Here is a 13,605-nt window from a genome sequence, read left to right as displayed (position 1 = left end):
GGAGCAGCTGGGACTCGAGCTGGTGCCCACATGGGATGCAGACACTGCAGGCAGCAGCTTAACCCTCTACACCACACGCCAGCCCAGTAATCTTTTTTAACACTTTATTTATTTGAAAGGCAGAGTGGCAGAGAGGGAGGGAGGGAAAGAGGTAAGTATCTCCCATCTGCTGGTTTACTCTCCAAATGGTCGTGACAGTTGGGGTTGGGTCACGCAAAGCCAGGATCCAGGAACTCTGAGTGGCCTGCATAGGGGCAGGGGTCTAAGTACTTGGGCCATTTTTCACTGCCTTCCCAGGCACATTAGCAGGGAGCTGGACTGGAAGCAAGCAGGCAGGACTCAAACCAGTGCTCCAATATGGGATTTGGTATTGCAGGCAGCAGCTTAACACATTGTGCCACAATGCTGGCCCTCTTGCAATCTTTAACAGATCACTGAGCATAAAGAAAACTTAAAAATAGATCTGAATAATGCAATCAATAAACTTGCTTTAATTAAAACAGTCAGACTTTGTACCCTCAAAGACTAGACTTCCTTTCCACTTTATTCAATAATATCAGCAAAGTAGTCTGCTTTGGAAGATAGGTTTGGATGAGTCTTTGCTAGAAGCTTCTCTCTCCATCAGTGCTCTTTCAGTTTGGGATTCAGTGGTAGAGGACAGGCAATGTGGAGAATCACTGCTTTAAAATTCTTTCATAGAGGCCGGCGCTATGGTGTAGCGGGTAAAGCCACCACCTGCAGTGCCAGCATCCCATATGGGCGCCAGTTCAAGTCCCAGCTGCTCCACTTCCCATCCAGCTCTCTGCTGTGGCCTGGGAAAGCAGTGGAAGATGGCCCAAGCGCTTGGGCCCCTGCACCCGCGTGAGAGACCCAGAAGAAGCTCCTGGCTCCTGGATTCGGATTGGCGCAGCATCAGCCGTTGTGGCCATTTAATTGAGGAGTAAACCAGCTGATGGAAGACCTCTCTCTCTCTGCCTCTCCTCTGTCTGTAAATCTTTTCAATAAAATAAATCTTTAAAAAAATTCTTTCATAGTTTAGTTGGCTAAAACTTCAGTAGCCAAGGTGCGTGTTGGGGTCCAAAGCTGGGGCTGCAATCTGGTCTCTAGAGATTCAAAAATGCTATTCTAGGAATCTTGGGCATGTTCCTGTACACAGTTCAAAATGCCTAAACCACACAAAAATCCCTTTTGAAGGAAAAAAATTATCTGTTGACCCCAGGGTTGATCTAAGCGATTTTTATTAAAATGTAACCTAAATGTGTACATTCATAAAGACCAAGTCTAAACATCTCTGCTTCCCAGCTTTATTACTAAATGCCAAAGCAAATGTACAAATACAACTACCAAACTTCAAAGTGTCAGATTAATAAAAGTCGATTTACTGCAACAGGTCATGTTGTCTTGCTGAAAACACCATTTGGAATTAACAACATGCAGTTGTAGCCCGAGGTCTACTTTCTACACGCTATCATTTTTAGAACTTTGACAAGACTAATATAGGTGAAGCAAAACAGCCTTAATAACCTCAAAAACATGTTTGCATCTTGAAGACAATCAAATAGCAGCTTTAAAAAATCTGCCATCCATCTACTCTGGAGTGGCTACATAAATGAGGCATCATCTAAGACTAATAAAAATAGTGATAATCATTAAAATTTATTGAACTTTACTATATGTTCCAAGTCTCATGTATAATAATTCACTAATTCCTGTAATATTGCTATGAAACTAATATCACACACATACAATGCTATGTTCTCATAAGTAACTGAGGAACAGAGAGGTTAAATAACTTGCCCAGAGTCTTACAGCAAATAGAGAAAAATGGGATTTGAAGTCAGACAATCTGACTCCACTTAATGACTCACAAAGTACCTTTCTCATTACCTGAGATGCAGGGTACTTCATGTGTGTTACTAGCTCAGTGTAGGTGGAGATCGAATCAAAGTATTGCTAACACCAACAGCAACTTTCCCATTGCTTTTTGGACCACATCTGTTTGCAAGAGATCTTCGCTCCTTGCCAGTATAGCAGCTGTTCTCTTCATCTGCCAAGCAGGTACCGTGGGCAGACTCTCCACTAGTCACACTCTGGGCATCCTCCCCTCCCCTCCGGCCCACTATGATGCTGCCCATCAGGCCTGCCCTTGGCTCACCAGGAAGGGGAAGGCACAGAGGACAACATGGGCCTCAGCCTCAGTTTGGGACTTGTCATCATAATGATCCAGAGCACACTTTCAATATTAATGACTTTGTCACTGGAATGAAACCACTAGTTTTAAAGAATGCCCGGATATCTCAAAATACACATAGCCTCAGAACCCCGGGGGTCTGAGGGACCTGTGTCGTGGAATCATGAGCTCACACCAGGGGCCACTGTCAGGGACAACCCAGGAGACTTGTCTTGTGTCTGCCGAGGGGGTAATTGAAGACATCATTCCAACCACTAGATCATCTTTGGGAAAAGTTCCTTTGAGCCAAGAATCATTGTGCTTTTATTAAGTGGTTATTTTGTGTTCTGGCATGTGGTGCTTCATGCTTTTCCTAAATACAACTTATAATTACATGCTCATTTGAGAGATTTGTCTGTTTCTTACACTTGTCTCTAAGCGCTGTCAGGGCAGAGGGCCACGCCCAACTGCTTCAACCCTTTGTTCCCAGAACCTCTCACTGACACTGGCCAGTCCTCACTGAATGCCTGTTGAGTGAACAAGTGAGCGAATAAATGAACACACACATGGAACGTATGAGCCGTGGACAAGTCCATTTCGTTTTTGCATGAGCTGCTGGGAAGTTTAAAGCTGTGTTTGTTCCTGCTCAGAGCCAGCACAGAGGGTTGCATGCTTATGTTTTCATAAGAGCCTCAGTCTAAAACATATTATGTCTCTATCTTTGATTTGTTTTTTCCTTTTCCAGATACTTCCAAGGTAGGCTGCCTTGCTATAGTAAACTATCTTAAAACCCCTGTGGAACGAGGTAGGAAATCAATATATTTAAAAACCTTGACACTAAGTCCTTTGCCAATAAATACACCTGATCATCTGTAAACTATAAGAACAGTTGAGGTTTGCTCATTTCAACACTATGAGTCATATTTAAAACAAATTCAGCCCAAGCTGGAAATCACAGGTGAAGTGCCATTGCAGGCATGGCTGTGTGCTGTTCCTATGACAAACACGTCTCTGACTGGACCAGCCAGCAAAATAGGGCTGGCTACAAAACTGTTATGCATTTTGGATCAAAGAGTGATTTATCTTCAGTGGTTTTCCAAAATGTGCTGATATCATCCTAATAACAAAAAGTTTGCTTCAACTGGTACCTGTTGGGGAGGAAGTGAGGGGGCTGGGCAAGGTCCTGGTCTACAGGCACAGGGAAAGTCTGCTTGCTTCACAGAATGAAGGCAGAACATCAGAAAGTCAAAACCTCAAATGGGCTAGCACCCTCTTTAAAATCTCTGACATATATTATTCATATGCTAGTGGGAGGTGTCACTTGCAAGGCTGAAATTCACTCCAGTGTTGGCCAGCTATTGCTTTTTCCTTCAAATGAAACATAGTCTTCAAGTCCCATCAAGGAGAACACCTCTCATGGCACAGGTTAAACATCTCATGAATCCCAGCTAGATCACAAACGCGAGGAGAGGTGGGGACACCCTCTGCAATTCCCCAGCTTCAGCCAGGACGCGGAACCTGGCCCTCTTCAGGGGTGAGTGGGCATGAAATGCCCGCTTAGGAAACAGAAGCCGTTTCTATTCTTTATGAGGCTTATGGGAGTCAGCTGGATCCTACAGGATGAACTGCCAGAGAAGAGAGGCGTGGGCGCAAAGCAACAGACGGGTGACACTTGCATATCACAGAAAAATGACAATTTTTAAGAATTTGATAGGATGTGGGCTGGGGGGGTTGCCTCTTCAATTTTTAGGTTTTATTATTTTATTACTTTTTTTTTTTTTTTTTTTTTTGGCAGAGGATGGAGATGAGGGACGAGAAACTGGAAAAGGAAAAGCAAGACAATAGGCCAGCCCCGCGCCTGATGAGCATCCCAAAGGGGCCCGGCCCTGCCCGCCCGCCCTCCCTCCATACCAGGTAGACGGAGGTGGCGATTTCAAAACAAGCAGCCGCAGACTCCCGCCTCCAGGCCCAGGTGTCCTCCTCCGCGGTGCAGGAGGAAGGTGACAAGGAAAGAGAAGGGAGGGAAGATGGTAGCTAAAGGGGCACAGGCCGGCAACATCTCCTCAGGGACAGTGGCCTTTTCCCTCTTCAAAGTGGTGCAGTCGCATCAGAATCCAAACCCCCAGGGCCCCACTCACGTGTCAGCTGCCTCGACCCGAACACAGCAGGCAGTGGCCGCTGCACCTGCTCCAGCTGCCCTGCGGCGGAGAGCGAGACCCCAGGGAGGGCGCCCAGCGCCCCGGAGGGCGGCGGCGGAGCAGGCAGGGAAGAAGAGGGTGGGCGGCCCCGCGGGCGAGGCGCTACGCTCCGGGCAAGGGTCCCACCGTCCCCACGCAGGGGCCAGCGTTTGCGGCCCGGGTTTTCAAAGAGCCCTCAGCGTTACATCATCCCCCGAAACCTGTCGGACCCACGGCGGCTACCAAGGCTCCTCGATGCAGTGAAAATCAACAAAGCAGAGGCCGCCTTACCTCCCGCGCGGCATCTCCTCCGGGTCTGCTCTTCCACTGCGGAGCGGGACGCGGGCTGCTGTGGTTTCTGGGCGCGCCTCATCAAGGCGCCCCGCTAGTCCGCAGCGCCGCGTGTCCCCCGCATCCCGCCAGGAATCCCTCCCGGCAGCGCGGCTCCTCCACGGCGGAGCTAATCTCGGAGCGCGGAGGCCGCTGCTCGCTGACAAAGGCGCTGTTCCCGCTCGTCCCTCACAGCCCTGCCGGGAGAATCAAATCCATTTCCCGCACGAGGCTGGGAGGAAATGAGGGCTGGCCCGGCGGTGCGCGCTGACAAAAGGCCGCCGCGCAGAGCCCACAGCGCCCCCTCCAGCGCGCACGGCCCGCCGCCCGAGGGCCGCGGTGCTGCAGTGCCCCCGCCCGCGCTGCCGCAGACCCGCGCCCGCCACCCCGCACCGCGCACCGCCCCGGCAGCCCAGCCCAGCCCAGCCCAGCGCCTGCTGCAGGACCGGTTACCAGGAAGCAATGCAGACCGGGGACTCCCTTAGGGGCTGTCTCTTCCTCCCCGGGATTTAAAAAGAAGAAAGCAAAGTCTTAACACTTGCACTTTTTTTTCTGTCTGGGGAGGACATGGTGTTGCCTTTGAAGAGAGCCATCAATGACTTTTGATCGCAAACGTATGAATTCCAGACCAAAAAGTGTCCCTATGCTAACTCGGGCTCCATTTTCCACTAGGACAAGATACCCGCTGCGGCCCCGCCCTCTGGGGGCTGTGGGCCCAGCTCTCTCACTGTCTCCCCCTACTCCAGAGAGCACAGGTGTGTGGCGAGTGGGCAGATGGCTGGGGAACAGGACACTCGGTGGCAGTCTCAGACCTGCGTCTAAGCGCTGTGTGACCTCTCTGGGTCTCTGCGTCTCCTGTGGGAAAGCACAGCGCACACAGGCACCCACCACTGCTGGGACTTTCTGAGCGTGTTTCTCAGGGCCTGGATCTCACGGGACAGAGCTGTGGAGACGCAGCGTGACACGATATCCACCGGCTCCCTAAAGCCCCACTAAATCAACATTCCAAGTGCATTTCTAAATGTGCTGGCCAGGGTGGGGCACTGTGACTCGGCAGGTTAAGCTTTCACTCCCCAGGCCTTCAGCCCTGGCGCAGTACCGCTCTCGGCTAATGCAGTGGGAGGCTGCGGTCATGGCTCAAGTACTAGTGTCCCTGCCACTCACGATGGAGACCCCTGGCTTAGTCTGGCCCAGCCCAGGCTCTTGCCACCATTTGAAGAATGAACCAGCACAAGGAGGCACTCGCTAACATTTTTAAAAAATACATGTGCTGAGGCCCGTACTGTGGTGTGACACATAAAGCCATCGCCCACAGTGCCAGCATCCCATGGGGTGCCAGTTCGAGTCCCGGCTGTTCCACTTCCAATCCAACTCCCTGCTATGGCCTGGAAAAGCAGAAGATGGTCCAAGTCCTTGGGTCCCTGCACCCACGTGGGAGACCTGGAGGAAGCTCCTGGCTTCAGATTGGCACAGTTCCATCTGTTGGGGCCATCTAGAGAGTGAATCAGTGGATGGAAGATCTCTCTCTGCCTCTGCCTTTCTGTAACTCTGCCTTTCAAATAAATAAATCTTAAATTTTTTTTTTTTAAATACATGTGCTGGGAGCCGGTGTTGTAGAATAGTGGCTAAAGCCGCCGCTTGCAGTGCAGGCATCCCATATGGGCACCAGTTTGAGACCTGGCTGCTCCACTTCCAATCCAGCTCTCTGCTATGGCCCGAGAAAGCAGTGAAAGATGGCCCAAGTCCTTGGGCCCCTGCACCCACATGAGAGACTTGGAAGAAGCTCCAGGTTCCTGGCTTGGATCCACCCAGCTCTGGCCATTGTGGCCATTTGGGGAGTGAACCAGCGGATGGAAGATCTCTCTCTGCCTCTCTAACTCTGCCTTTCAAAAAAATAAATCTTAAAAAAAAAAAAAAAAAATACGTGTGCTGGGGGCCCAGCATTGTTGCATAGTCAGTAACCTGCCACCTGCAACACCAGCATCCCATATGGGCACCAGTTCGTGTCTCAGCTGCTCCACTTCTGATCCAGCTCCTAGGGAGTGGTCTGGGAAAAGCAGAGGATGGCCCCTGCTACCCACCTGGGAGACCTGGATGAAGCTCCTCGCTTCAGCCTGGCAGTGCAGGAATGGGCCAGCATATGGAAGCTCTAACTCTTTTAAATAAATAAATCTTTTTTAAAAGTGTGTTGGTCATAAAGTACAGCTTCCAAAAAAGCCTCTCCCCACTGATCTCAAACCAGATCTCGGTCCTTCTGCTTCTTGGTTCTGGGGCACCACAGCTCTCAGACACCCCCATGCAACTCACTGGACTCCAGAGTGCTGTGTGGAGCAGTCTCCAGAGGTGGGCCCAGAAGTCAGCAGTTGTAACAAGCGCCCCCACGGGCCCCTCTGCACACTAATGTTCAAGAGCCATCCCTCAGCAGGCAGTCTTCAGAGAGCTCACAGAGGGGCCGGCACTGTGGTGCAGCACCTTAAGCCGCTGCCTGCAAGATGGCATCCCTTATCACAGCACCTGTCCCAGTCCCTGCTGCTCTGCTTCCCATGCAGCTCCCTGCCAATGTGCCTGGGAAGGCAGCAAAAAAAAAAAAAAAAAAAAATAGCCCAAGAGCTTGGGCCCCTGCCACCTACCCACATGGGAGAGAGATGGAGTTCCCGGCTCCTAGCTTCAGCCTGGCCCAGCCCTGGCAGTTGTAGCCACCTGGGTAATGAACCAACAAATGGAAAGTCTTTCTCTTTCCCTCTAACTCTGCCTCTCAAATTTACTTACTCTCAAATTTACTTACTTACTCTCAAATTTACTTATTTGAGAGGCAGAATTAGAGACCAAGAAAGTTAAGTCTTCCCCAAAGAGTTGCAACAGCCAGGGCTGGGCCAGGCTGAAGCCAGGAGCTTCATCTGGGTCTTCCACATGGGTACAGGGGCCCAAGGACCTGGGCCATCTTCCGCTGCTTTCCTAGGCCACTAGCAGCAAGCTGGATCAGAAGGAAAAGCCTGAATTCCAACCAACAACCACATGGGATCTCAGCATTGGAGGTGGCAGCTTGTTATGCCACAACATAGGGCCAATAATTTTAGAAGTTCATGGAGGGCCCAGCACTGTGGTGAAGAGGATAAAGTCACCATCTGAAGTGCCGGCATCCCACATGGGCACCGGTTCGAGTCCCAGCCGTTCCACTTCCAATCCAGCTCTCTGCTATGGCCCAGTGCTTTCCCAGGAAGATGGCCAGGTCCTTGGGCTCCTCCATCCACGCAGGAGACCTGGAAGAAGCTTCTGGCTTTGGATCAACACATCTCCAGCCATTGTGGCCAGCTGGGGAGTGAACCAGTGGATGGAAGACTTCTCTTTCTCTGCCTCTCCTTCAGTGTATTCTTTCAAGTAAATAAATATTAAAAAAAAAAGTTCATGGAAAGGTTATGAAAGTTTATGAAAAAAATGCATGGATTTCTAAAATTTTTGCAGCAAACTAATTTATGGAGCCAGTGTTGTAGTACAGCTACATCAGTACAGCAGCTACCACTGATGCTGGATCCCATATCAGAGTCTGGAGTCCTGGCTGCTCCACTTTTGGTCCAGCTCCTTGCTAATGTGCCTGGGAAAGCAGAGGAAGATGGTCCAAGCTTGGGCTCCTGCACTCATGTGTGAAACCTGGATGGAGTACCTGGCTCCTGACTTCAGCCTGGACCAGCCCTTACTGTCACAGCCATTCAGGAAGTGAACCAATGGATGAAAGACCTCCTTGTCTGTCACTTTGCCTTTCAAATAAATATTTCTTTAAATTATCTTTTAATTCCTTTTTCCTACAAATTTTTTTGGGGTATGCTCATATGTGAGCTACTGATTCAGAAAAGAGAAAATGTACATCGTAGCAAGACTGGAACAACTGGTAGGCATTCTGTTACAGATGCTAGGCTAAACTTTGTCTACTTTAGCTCTAACACCCCCTCTTTCCTGCACCCCCCTTCCCTACTCATAGCTTCTTATGCATTCCCATTGCTCCTTCAGAACCCAGGTCCATAAGCTATCTCCCCCTTCTGTGAGAACCTGCTGGAATTACAAACTCAGCCATCCATAGTGAAGTACCCCACTCAACAGGGACCTGAGTCTGGCCAGGGCAGACAGAAGTGCTGTGTTTGAGACTACTGGTGCCAACAGGTGATGAGACCTGGGGAATCAGGAAACCCTTCTCCAGAGCACAGAAGTCACAGGTAAGGTGGGCTCTGTTACTAAATAGAACCCCAAAAAGGGAACAAATTGATTAGTCCAGAAGCGGATTTCATAAATGCCCCAATCATCCCATCACTCTACTTCCTTGTGTGTGTGCTTTCTCAAAGTAACAGCAGCAAACCCTTGTGGGCTCCTGGCGCTGTTTTGAGGGCTTTACATGTATTTTTACACAATCTTCACAAAAACTCTAGGAGGGTGGTGCTATTATCATTCCCATTTTACAGATAAAAAAAAAAAAAAACGAAACACAGAGATTCGGTAAATTGCCAATGGCTACACAGGTGGTCAGCAGTAGGTGGTCAGGCCAGGATTTACACTCCAGCACTGTGACCCTCCAGAGCTTGTAGGCCCTCATCACGGTGCTGCAAGGCCTCTTGGGGGAACAAAACAGACTTTTAATGGCAGAACTGGTGCACAGAGGCCCCAGTCTCCAGTTCCCACCCTCACCTTTAGTCCAGACCTCAAGGGCCATGAGCAAAACCACTTTGAGCGCCAGTGCTTGGGGAAGCCCCCGCTGACCCAGAGATCAAATGCATTGGTTCTTCTTCACAGCCCTTTGAAATCCACAAGAAGATTCCAGAATAAAAACATTTTTCACGATCACTGCTTATTCACCAGGATTTATTATCCAGGAGCTGCTATTCCTAGGAAGTGTTAAAGCTTTATAAACTGGTCTAAAACGTGATGCTTCCTACAGAAGCAGGGATTCTGTCCCCGGGAACGCGATTCTCACTACCCAGCACTCCCCAGGCAGCAGGAGCCAGGAGGCAGCGCTCATTCTACTACCAGTGAACCTCACTTAGGCTATGTGCAACTTACATCAGTAAAGGCCTTCTGGGCCTCACCCCGGGACCCAGTCCCAAACAACATCACATTCAAAAGAAAGAAACCATGACTGTGTGTGGTCCAAGTAGTTAAGTCACCACTTTGGGGGCTGGCACTGTGGTATAGTGGGTAAAGCTGCCGCCTGCAGTGCTGGCATCCTATATGGGTGCCGATTCGAGTCCTGGCTGCTCCACTTCCAATCCAGCTCTCTGCTATGGCCTGGGGAAGCAGAAGATGACCCCTGCACCCATGTGGGAGACCCGGAAGAAGCTCCTGGCTTCAGATTGGTGCAGCTCCACCTGCTGTGGGAGATAGAAGACCTCTCTCTCTGCCTCTCCTTCTCTGTGTAACTCTTTCAAAAAAAAAAAAAAAAAGATTCTCCACTTGGAATGCCCGCACCCCACATCAGAGAGTCTGGTTCAGATCCTGGCATCTCTACTTCCTAAGATTTATTTATTGAAAGAGTCAGAAGGAGATCTTCCACCCACTGGTTCACTCCCCAGATGGCCGCAAGAGCCTGGGCTAGTCCAGGCCGAAGCCAGGAGCTTCTTCTAGGTCTCCCAAGTGGGTAGCAGGGGCCCAAGGACTTGGACCATCTTCTGCTGATTTGCCCAGGTCATTAGCAAGGAGGTGGATCTGAAAAGGAGCAGCTGGGACATGAACTGGCACCCATGTGGGATGTTGGCGTCACAGGCGGCAGTTCTACCTGGTACAGCACAACGCCAGCCCCTGACATGTCTACTTCTGATCAGCTTCCTGCTAATGCATCCTAGGAGGAAGTAGGTGATGGAGCAAGTTCTTGGGTTCCTGACACCCACACGGGAGACCCAGATGGAGTTCCCAACTCCTGGCTTTGGCCTTGCCCAGTCCTGGCTGTTGCAGGCATTTGGGGAGTCAATGAACAGATGCATCTCTCTCTCATCCTGCCTTTCAAATAAAATCTTAAAAACACAAGAAAAAGAAAAAAAGAGGGGCCAGCACTGTGGCCTAGTAGGCTAAGCCTCCACCTGTGGTGCTGGCATCCGTATGGATCTGATCCATATTCAGATTGGTACAGCTCCACCTGCTGTGGCCAATTGGGAGATAGAAAACCTCTCTCTCTGCCTCTCCTTCTCTGTGTAACTCTTTCAAATAAATCTTAAAAAAAGATTCTCCACTTGGAATGCCTGCATCCCATATGATCCATAGTTGGGATCCAAGTCCCAACTACTCCACTTCTGATCCAGCTCCCTGCTAATGTGCCTGGGAAAGCAGAAGATGGCCCAAGTCCTTGGGCCCCCGCAACCATGTGGGAGACCCAGAAGAAGCTCCTGGCTCCTGATTGACTCAGCTCTGACCATTGCGACCATTTGGGGAGAGAACCAGCAGATGGAAGACCTTTCTCGGTCTCTCCTGCTCTGTAAGCCTACCTCTCAAATCTTTTAAAAAAGTAAAAAATATTTTAAAAAAATAAACCCCACTGCCAATCCTTGAAAAGTTTGAGTCATTGAAGAGATGGGGTACAGGGTGTGGGGGTTTCCCCTCATCCTTTGTCCAACACCAGTGGAAGTGTCCCTGGAAACTCCTAAACCCTTCTCCTCCTCGAGTTTTTCTGCTGTAATAAAGCTGGCCACCCCCAGCCCTTCATTCTTATATGCTTCCACCCATTGCTTCAACGGGGACAGCAAAGGCCCCAAAGCCCAGCACACAAGCAGATAAAAATTCTCCCTGCAAAGAAAAGGGCAGGCATGATCAAACATGGTGTGCCCCGGAGGCTGTGTCTGAATGAGTATCTCTGTAGACAGGCACATTCCCCTCCCACGTGGGTGCCCCTCACTCATTCAGCTGACGGCCTGAAGAAAAAAAAAAAAAGCTGTGACACCCACTATTAAGAGGGAGCTCCTCCCACAAGCTTGAGCCGGGACATCAGTCTTTCCCAACAAGTCAAACTTCAGTTCTCAGGTCTTTTCCCTAGTTGCTGGTATTTTACTGGAACATAAAGCATTGGCACTCCTGGTTTTCAGGCCCTTGGACTCGGCCTGCACCTGTACACCATGAGCTCTCCTCAGTCCCTGGCTTGCCGACTGCGAGACTTCCTAATGGCCTGAGCCAATCCCCTACAACAAAGGCTCAGGTAACCTCCTATTTCTCTCGAGAACTCAAATACACACGGTGGTACTGAGAGTGGGGCACTGCAGTCAAAATTCCATAGCAACATGGAGGCACTGTTAGCACGGTGATAGGTACTGGCTGTAGAGGTTTTGAGATACATGCCATAAAAAACTGAATTAAAGGGAGTGCTAGAAGAAATATGAATATTGGGGCCACTGTGACATAGTAGGCTAAGCCTTTGCCCACAGTGCCCACATCCCACATGGTGCCAATTCGTGTTCCGGCTGCTCCTCTTTGATCCAGCTCTCTGCTTATGGCCTAGGAAAGCAGTAGAAGATGGCCCCAGTGCTTGGGCCCCTGCATCCATGTAGGAGACCCAGAAGAAGCTCCTGGCTTCAGATAGGCCCAGCTCCAGCCATTGTGGCCATTTGGGGAGTAAACTAGAGGACAGAAGACCTTTCTCTGTGTCTCACTCTTTATAGCTCTACCTCTCAAGTAAATAAAATCTTATATATTTTTATATGCTAGAGATGATTTTGGTAAGTCTTCAACAAGAAAGAGGGAGAGTTGGAGAGAAAGCTTCCACACTCTTAGACAATAAATAACCATGAACATGAGGCTAATAGGCATTACAGATCATTTTGGTGAAGTCTCAGAAATGAGGAAGAGGTGACTGGAAACTGGAGGAAAGGGGATCTTTATTACAAGATGGCAATGAGCCTGAATGAACTGTGTTCTACTGTTTTGTGGACAGTACAACTCACAATCAATGAAACTGCTTAGACTTCTTTGTGAATTGATCAAAGTATTGAAGATGTGGCTTGGGTTCTCCTCACCGATTATAGTACAACATGAGAGGACAGAGAGGAGTTAGAGAAGGAATTCTTGGCAGAAGTAAACAGACTCGGTTAAAAAGGTTAGTATAATGTGTACTCTGGGAAGAATATGAGTAACCTAGGCCTGGGAAACAAGGAATTCATCTGGTGTCACAGGTTCTGAGCTGAGAACCGTGCTACACAATGGGAATCCTACTACACAGTGGAATTGCACTACAAGTCTTCCCCATGCCCAGCTCAGACATTTAGATGAGACTTTGGCCTTCAGAGTTGATGCTGCAATGAATTAAATCTTTTGAGGCTGTCAGGTTGGAATGGATATATTCTATGTGTAATGAGGACACACATTTTGGAGAAAGAAAGAATGCTACAGACAGAACTGTGTTCCCCCGCCGGCGCCACGGCTCACTTGGCTAATCCTCCGCCTGCAGCACCAGCACCCCGAGTTCTAGTCCCAGTTGGGGCACTGGGTACTAGTCCTGGTTGCTCCTCTTCTAGTCCAGCTCTCTGCTGTGGCCCGGGAGGGCAGTGGAAGATGGCCCAAGTGCTTGGGCCCCTGCACCCCCATGGAAGACCAGAGAGAAGCACCTGGCTCCTGGCTTCAGATCAGCGCAGCACCATTAGGGGAGTGAACCAACGGAAGGAAGACCTTTCTGTCTATAACTCTACCTGTCAAATAAAAAAATAAATAAAAGAACTGTGTTCCCCCAAAATTTGTATTGTGGCCCTAACCTTCAACGTGACTATATTTGGAGAGAGTCTTTAAGAGGTAAATAAAGTTAAATGAGGTCCTAAGGGTGGGACCCTAATCTGATAGGATTGGTGTGTCCTCATGAACGAAGGTGGAGAGGTCAGAGGTAGCCAGCTCCCAGCCAGGTAGACACAGGGAAAGGCAGCAGTCTGCAAGCCAGGACAAGAGCCCTCATTGGAAACTGAAGCTGCTGGATGG

At 49.6% G+C, this 13,605-nt stretch overlaps 1 protein-coding gene across 4 annotated transcripts in view; it reads right to left on the bottom strand.

The window, feature by feature from the left end:
* The window catches only part of ADD2 (adducin 2), a 145,203-nt gene that overhangs the window by 105,044 nt on the left and 26,554 nt on the right, over positions 1 to 13,605 (bottom strand). For 2 of the 4 annotated variants that reach the window (XM_051837627.2, XM_051837619.2), the window contains exon 1: positions 4,639 to 5,011. The exons of 1 other annotated variant lie outside the window; for it this stretch is intronic. The gene's annotated coding sequence lies outside the window, so the exon portion shown is untranslated. Of the gene's footprint in view, positions 1 to 4,638; positions 5,014 to 13,605 lie in introns of those variants that run through there. One more of the 4 variants, XM_051837642.2, reaches the window with a different exon arrangement.

Source organism: Oryctolagus cuniculus, chromosome 2, assembly GCF_964237555.1.
Source record: "Oryctolagus cuniculus chromosome 2, mOryCun1.1, whole genome shotgun sequence".
Classification (NCBI taxonomy): Eukaryota; Metazoa; Chordata; class Mammalia; order Lagomorpha; family Leporidae; genus Oryctolagus; species Oryctolagus cuniculus.
This window is presented reverse-complemented; position numbering and strand designations above follow the sequence as displayed.